Source organism: Muntiacus reevesi, chromosome 3 (genome assembly GCF_963930625.1).
Source record: "Muntiacus reevesi chromosome 3, mMunRee1.1, whole genome shotgun sequence".
Lineage (NCBI taxonomy): Eukaryota > Metazoa > Chordata > Mammalia > Artiodactyla > Cervidae > Muntiacus > Muntiacus reevesi.
The window spans coordinates 202,222,360-202,228,995 of record NC_089251.1 but is presented as its reverse complement, the minus strand read 5'-3'; the positions used below and the strand labels follow the sequence as shown (position 1 = coordinate 202,228,995).

The 6,636-nt window shown below is 55.9% G+C and overlaps 1 protein-coding gene across 1 annotated transcript in view; it reads left to right on the top strand.

Moving 5' to 3' along the window:
- Positions 1-2,432: 2,432 nt before the first annotated feature.
- Positions 2,433-6,636, top strand: part of STEAP3 (STEAP3 metalloreductase) — a 47,201-nt gene continuing 42,997 nt past the window's right edge. Inside the window, exon 1 of the mRNA XM_065931402.1 lies at positions 2,433-2,540. The gene's annotated coding sequence lies outside the window, so the exon portion shown is untranslated. The remainder of the gene's footprint in view (positions 2,541-6,636) is intronic.

The window sequence follows — 6,636 nt, the reverse complement described above, 5'->3', positions numbered from 1 at the left end:
CCCATGAACAGAGGAGCCTGGCGGGCTACAATCCATGGGGTCGCAAAGAGTCGGACACGACTGAGTGACTAACACACACTAGAAGGAGAAAAAGGCTAAGTGAAAGGAAATAGGGCAGGGAACCCAGATGAGGGATGCAGATCATTGGGTGAGTCTCACAGAGGTGATGCTATTTCTCAAGGATCCAAAGGAGGGAGGGAGAAGGCCTGCGTGGCAGTGGGAGCAGAGAGAAGGGAACCAGAGACGAGGTCCGGCTGGGCCTGGTCACCATAGAAAGGACTTTGCTTTGACTCTCAGAGACCAGGGAGCCAGGGGCAAGTTTAGAGCCAAGGAGTAACATGATCTGACAAATGTCTCCAAAGGATGGCTCCAGCCACTCTGCCCTTGGCCTGGCCGTGGACACGACGAGTCTGGCACGGAGGAGGTGCTCAACCAATGTCAGCACACCATCCTCCCTCCCAGCTCAGGAGATGGCTCCTCTGCTTCTGGGAGTCGGGCTCCAGGAAACACTGATTCAGCTCTCACCCACACTAGGCCCCATGTCAGGTAAGACAGACAGGCCAAGCATCAAAGGCCGATGGCGTGGACGGTGCTCTGCCCACCAAGGCTTGGCCTCAGCGGGGTTCACCTCCCTCCCTGTGCCTTTCAGGCCCTTCATTGTTCTCTTGCACACGTTCATTCTCCACTAGGACATTCCTCTGTGCTTCTCTGCTGCTCCAGCCTTTGCTCTCTCTCCAACTTGTGGGGAGCCCCTCAGAGGCCTACCAGGTCTCTTTGGAAGGATGTTAGATACTTTGAGCATATTGGAAGAGCTCTCAGCGTCTCTATTTCCCAAGCTGCATCTCCTTGTGCCCCAACTCCTCTGGAGTAACAGGAAGGGTCCTCAGAGACCCTCATCAGACAGAGCAGATATTTAAAGAGCACCTGCTGTGTGCAGAGCACCATGTGAGGGGCACCAAAGAAGGCTACATGCTCGTTCCTGTTTCCCCAAAGGCACTGCAGAGGCAACTTGCCATCCTAGGGCCAGAACCAGGCATGGGGCGACTGCGTCCCCAGCACTCGGAACACTGTGGTACAGTGCAGTTCCCTGAGTGTGGAATGCACAAAGGACCTATGAGGACTGCCTCCAGAGCTCAGAGAGGATGTTTTCCTGGGGCAGGGTGGGACAGGAGGTGGGAGAGAAGCTGGGCCTCAGGGTCTGGCAAAGCAGAGAGCTGGGGCGGGTGGGTATTTATGCAAGAGGAAACCTATGGAAGTGAGGGAGCGCAAGATGCTGGAGAAGTGAGAGGACGGAGGACGACTCTCATCCCTCCACCTGGCCAGAGCTCTGCCTCTCCCCCTCACTGCGCTCCCTGAGGTCTAGTTGTGGGCCATTCTTGAGGCCCGGCCCCCTGCCTTTCTAGTCTCCAGGTTCAGATAGCCCCTCCCCGGGACTTATCTCCCCAGAACAGCTTGGGATGCTGGAGTAATTTGAAGCTCCTTATCAAGGTCTGGCAGAATATGTCCCACAGGACTAATCCAGAGAGAGTCCCAGGGGTCAGGTAACCCCGTGTCAGTCTCCCAGAAGAAGCGCGACGTCGGCGCCCCACAACCATCAGATCCCCCACGTCCTCACCTGTGGACGGAGGGGAATGGTGATCAGCAGCCCATGATGTGAGACTTCAGGTGAGAAAGGGCTTCAGATGAAGGCGCACACCTCTACAAAGCTACCTGAAAGACACCCTCACCTCATACCTGAACCGCGGCTGTGCTGGGAGGCCACCAAGGTGGGGGAGTGGAGGACAGCGCCCAGGGCTGGAACCCGTATGTCTCAGGGCAGGGTGGTAGTCTCAAGCCCAGGAAGTCTAGCTGGGGAGACTAGCTCCCTCCCCAACTCCCAGGCCCTGGAAGGGAGGACTCTGAAGAAGGGTCAGAGGTCTGCGCTAAGGGTAGACCAAGGACAGAGGAGCAACGGGAGCACGGAGGCCTGGATGCAGCCTCGTGGAGAAGGGGGCCTCTGCGGCTGCGCCCCTTGCAGGATGGAAGGAAGCCAGGTTGAACAGGTGCCTTGGCGTCAACTCCCACCTGTGTGAACTTGGCCTGCCACTTGACCTGGCATTGTGAAATGGACGTGGATTTGAGGTGTCCCTCGGATGAAGGGAGCCAGCCGGTCCCAGAAGTTACTCTGGACTCCAGACGCCCTGCTTGTCCGGGTTAAGAGTTGCCCGCTTTAATGAGGGAGATAGAGGAGCAGATCCGGAAGTTTAGGGACATTAGGCCGGGGGAGAGGAGGGTCGTTCGTCCCTGGCGCCCACCGCCACCGCTGGAGCTGCAGGACCGGGGGGGACCGAGGACCCTGCAGCTCCCTGATTGCGGCCCCAGCGGAGGTGGCCAAGCCGGATAAGCAGCAGCAGCCGGCAGGCGGGCGGCCTCCTCCCCCGCAGGTCCGGCCCCGCGGGCGGGCGGGGCACCGGGAGAGGAGGAGCCTCCGGGCCGGGCCACCGCCTCCGCCGCCGCGGACCGTCTGCTGCCGCCGCTCCGAGCAGCGGCGGGCCTGAGAGGTGAGTGACCCCTCGCCCAGGTCGCCGCGGGGCTGCGCCCTGCCAGGGACCCCGGCCCCGGAGGCTGCCCCGTAGCCTCCTGCGCCTGGGCCGCCCCACGCATGCAGGAAACCTGGGCGACTGGGACCCAGCCACGTGTGCCGGGCGGCAGCGAACCCGGGTCCTGGGTGCTCCGCTCCCTCTGTGCCTTCCTTCCCAACCGCGTGCGCCACCCGAGGTGGGCAGGGCCGGGTGCGCGCGGCGCCGGGGTCGGGACTGGAGGGACCGAGCTAACTCCCCGGGATGCTGCGTCCCGCGCCCCACCCCGCGGACCCGCCGAGTCCACCGGTCCCCCGCTCCCCGCTGCTCCCGCCCGCGGTCTCAGGGGAGCGCCGGAGCGGCGGGCGGGATCTTCTCGCCAGGCCTCCCAGCCCTGTGGCTGCCCCGGGCGGGGCAGGCGGCAGGGGCGGGGGCTCCCGACCTTGACCAGGAAGAGGCTGGGCTGGCCCGTGTCCTCTGCCCGCGGAGCTCCTGCCTGGCAAACTTACCGGTTTCCCCGAAATTGGGGGCAGGCTGCCCGGAGAGGCGTGGTTGGAACTTTGCTCACTCTGGGTTAGATGAAGGGGAGGGTACGACGAGTTAGTGTGTCCTTTGAGGACCAGGACGCTAGGTCCTCGGGGAAAATGCAGACAGGTCTTGTTGGAGCCCCGGCAGAGGGCTCTGGGGAGAGGCCCCAGAGGTTTCCAAGGCCGCCTCTGAGACTCAGGCTGCGGATAGGGAACCTGGAAATACAGGGAAGTATTTCTGTCCATCAAAGTCCAGTGATATGATTAATAGCAGAAATTTATTGTGCATTATCTACACCAGAATTCTTGCTTTGCACACGGTATCCCAGTTAATCCTCAGTGTGGAAAGGCACCATTATTATCTCATTTAAGATGGGGAAACTGAGCCTCAGGCAGCATGGGTATTTTATAAGTATACACGAGTACTAAGTTGCAAAAGTAGGATTTGTACACAGATTTATCTGACTTGCGAGCCGGGAGGATGCTACTACTCGGAGAGACAGGTCAGGCTCTCAGGATTGTGGCAGACTGAAGAATCCTGGGCTGGGGCCAGAAAACCCACAAGACCTAAGAGTCTTACCTGGGTGTGACCCTCGGTCACCTGCATGGTTTCTTAAAAACACAGATACCCAGGTCTTCCCTGGTGGCTCAGTGGTAAAGAATCCGCCTGCCAATGCAGGAGACATGGGTTCAATCCCTGGGTCGAGAAGATCCCCTGAAGAAGGAAATGGCAACCCACTCCAGTATTCTTGCCTGGGAAATCCCACGGACGGAGAAGCCTGGCAGACTACAGTCCTTGGGGTCACAAAAGAGTCAGGCACGACTGAGCGACTAAACAACAACAAGGTCCTACCCACAGCTGGCCGAGTCCAGTTCTGCAGAGTGAACCCCCCTAGCATCTAGTCAGGAGCGCCTGGAGGGCTGAGACCATATCTAAGTCATCTCTACCCTCATCTGTATCCCCAGTGGCCTCCAGAGGGGCCTGCTTGGAGCAGATGCTTTTGTTACCAAGTACAAGTTCACTCTGGTCTCCATACAACATGCCAGTTAACGGAGAGATGACGTGTTGAAGCAAAGAATATGACTTTATTTGGAAAGCCGGCTGACGGAGAAGATGGCAGACTAATACCTCCAAAAAACCATCTTGTAGGGTCTGGATGCTAGGTTCTTTTATAGAACCAGAGAGAGAAGCGGTGAGGAACTAAGGCAAAAAAGCAGAATAGAGGCAATGAGGAAGTAAAGTGAAAGAGGCCATCAGTCTTGCAAAACATCTCTGGGAATGGCCAGCCTTGGGAAAGGGATATGCTATTCTCGTCTTTCTTATAGCCATTCACTGGTGGACAGGATCAGATTATCTTCCTAGGAGCTGAATAAGGGCGCTCTAGATTAACAATCAGGCAGAGGGACAGGGTTCTCTGAGGCAGACCCTAATGTATGATTATAATAACAAAAGTGATGAAAAGCAAGTCAAAGAAATAGATCTAACATGGAGTCAATTGACTCTCCCCTACAACACTTAAGCAATGTCATGGGTGAGTGGACTTCGTGGGGCAGGGGCTATCACTGGGATAGAAAAGTTTTCCTGAAGGAGGCCTTGAATGATGGATAAGTGACCTCAGCCAGGCCTTGGGGAGGAAGGCCTGGATTTGGCATGTGGTGACCCTGGCCTCAGAGTTTGCAGGGAGCTCAGGCCAGGCCATTTGTTCATTGGAGGGTTGGACAGACAGCCTCAAGCTTGCTGAGCTTCCCAGGACCAGACCTGGTCACACTGGGACCATAGGTATGCCCTCTTTGGCCTGGAGATGCCGAACAGATGAACTCCTCTCCCCTCCGTGGCCTAGAGCAACAGATGAACTCCTCCCCTCCATGCTTTCTGTCCTCAACTTAGGGCCCTTGCCTTGCAGGATATATCAGAGTGTTGGGCAGGGCTTCAGATAGTTAAAAGGGAAATGCAAGGACTAAAGTCCATAGCTGCAAACCTGAGCAGTGGAGTGGCTGACTGCAGAGGAGGGTGCCTGGCTTTGCAGTCATCACAGCGCTTTAACATGTGGCCTAAAGCACGGCCTCCGTTCTCTGAACCTGCTTCATCTATAAGACCTTGCTAAGGGCTTGGGACCTGGCATTCCTATAAAACAGGAACTGCCTGCTGGGGGAGGATGCTCTGTGATAGTGCTGAGGTTTAGGAGTACCGTAACTATCAGACCCCTTCCCATTCTCCCAGGGTTTGAGCATGGAGAGCAGCTGGGAACCTTACGGGCTCATCGCTCCTCTTGTCTGAGCCCCTCCGTTCACTAGAGCATGGCCTCCATGGTCCCCTTCTCTGTTGCAGACCTGGTCTTGAGCCCAGGCCTGAGTTTAGTTTGGGTTACAGAACTTGGAGGTGGGAAGGCAAGGGGTGGGGGCAAGGCACAGTAGGTGGTTTTCAAACATTTGGCTACAGAAGTCTCACTTCCCCCTGACTATGCCCCACTGCTGGGCCCACCTACCTGTCCAACCCAGACCTCTGCATGTCAGCCCTTCCATGGCCTTGGCGTGCAGTGAGCACCACTTCATAACTGAAATGCAATCATCATCATCAGTGAATAGTCAGCTTCCCACGTGCCAAGCATGTTATGGGTGTGAGCACACTTATGAAATAGACAGTGCTATTCTCCCAGCCTTGTGACTTTCCCAAGAACACATGAGACTCCATTCTTCTGACACCAGATTTGTTCTCCTAACCACTGACTGTAACTGCTTGTCCAAATTTTGCCTTATTGTTTCTTCCTTCAACATTTACCGAGCACTAACTTGGTGTCAGGCACTCAGGACCTGGTTTGAGTCCCGCTTCTAGCAGGATGAGTGTAGGTTGTCGTTTATAATCACACGAAAACCAACACCCTCCACTTATTTCTGAATATGAGTGGGGGCACTGAGGCTCAGGTTCCACAGCTAATGCAAGGAAGCCAGGATTCAAAACCAAAGACGGCTCCTCCCTGAGCTGGAGGTATTGACCACTGCCCTGGCGGGATCAGTGGCTGCAAGTTTATGCAGAGTCATACACCCCTGTGTTGTCTCTTCAACCCAGAGCAAAAGATTTCCCCTGTCCTCAGGTATGGAACACTGTCACTGGAGAATTATCTGATGCTCAGCTCTTTCCAATAAGTCTGTCCTCATCAGTCACCATTGTCATCCGGCAAAACGTGCAACAGGTGAGCCCTAATTGGTCTGCAATCAGGCAGTAACTTCTCACTCCCGCTTCTGCTTAATGAGATCCAGATGGGGTCGAAGAACATAGCACATTTTTAAGCCTTTTAGAGCTATCCAATTAGGAGATTAAACTGTGAAAAACCTAGCCCCAAGACTATCAAATCAGTCAAGGTAAATGTAAAGGAGTTTGTGGCTGGTGAATGGGCCTCCTAAGTCTTCCGTGGAGAGCAGGCTGTCTTGGTTCAAGTGCAGACAGCATGTTTCCCAGAGCCCGTGTGCCATCTGTGATGGGAAGACCGTGACTGTAGCACCCAGCGCTTCTGGTGGCTGTCAGGCTGTGGAAAGGGGAAGCCTGTGATTTG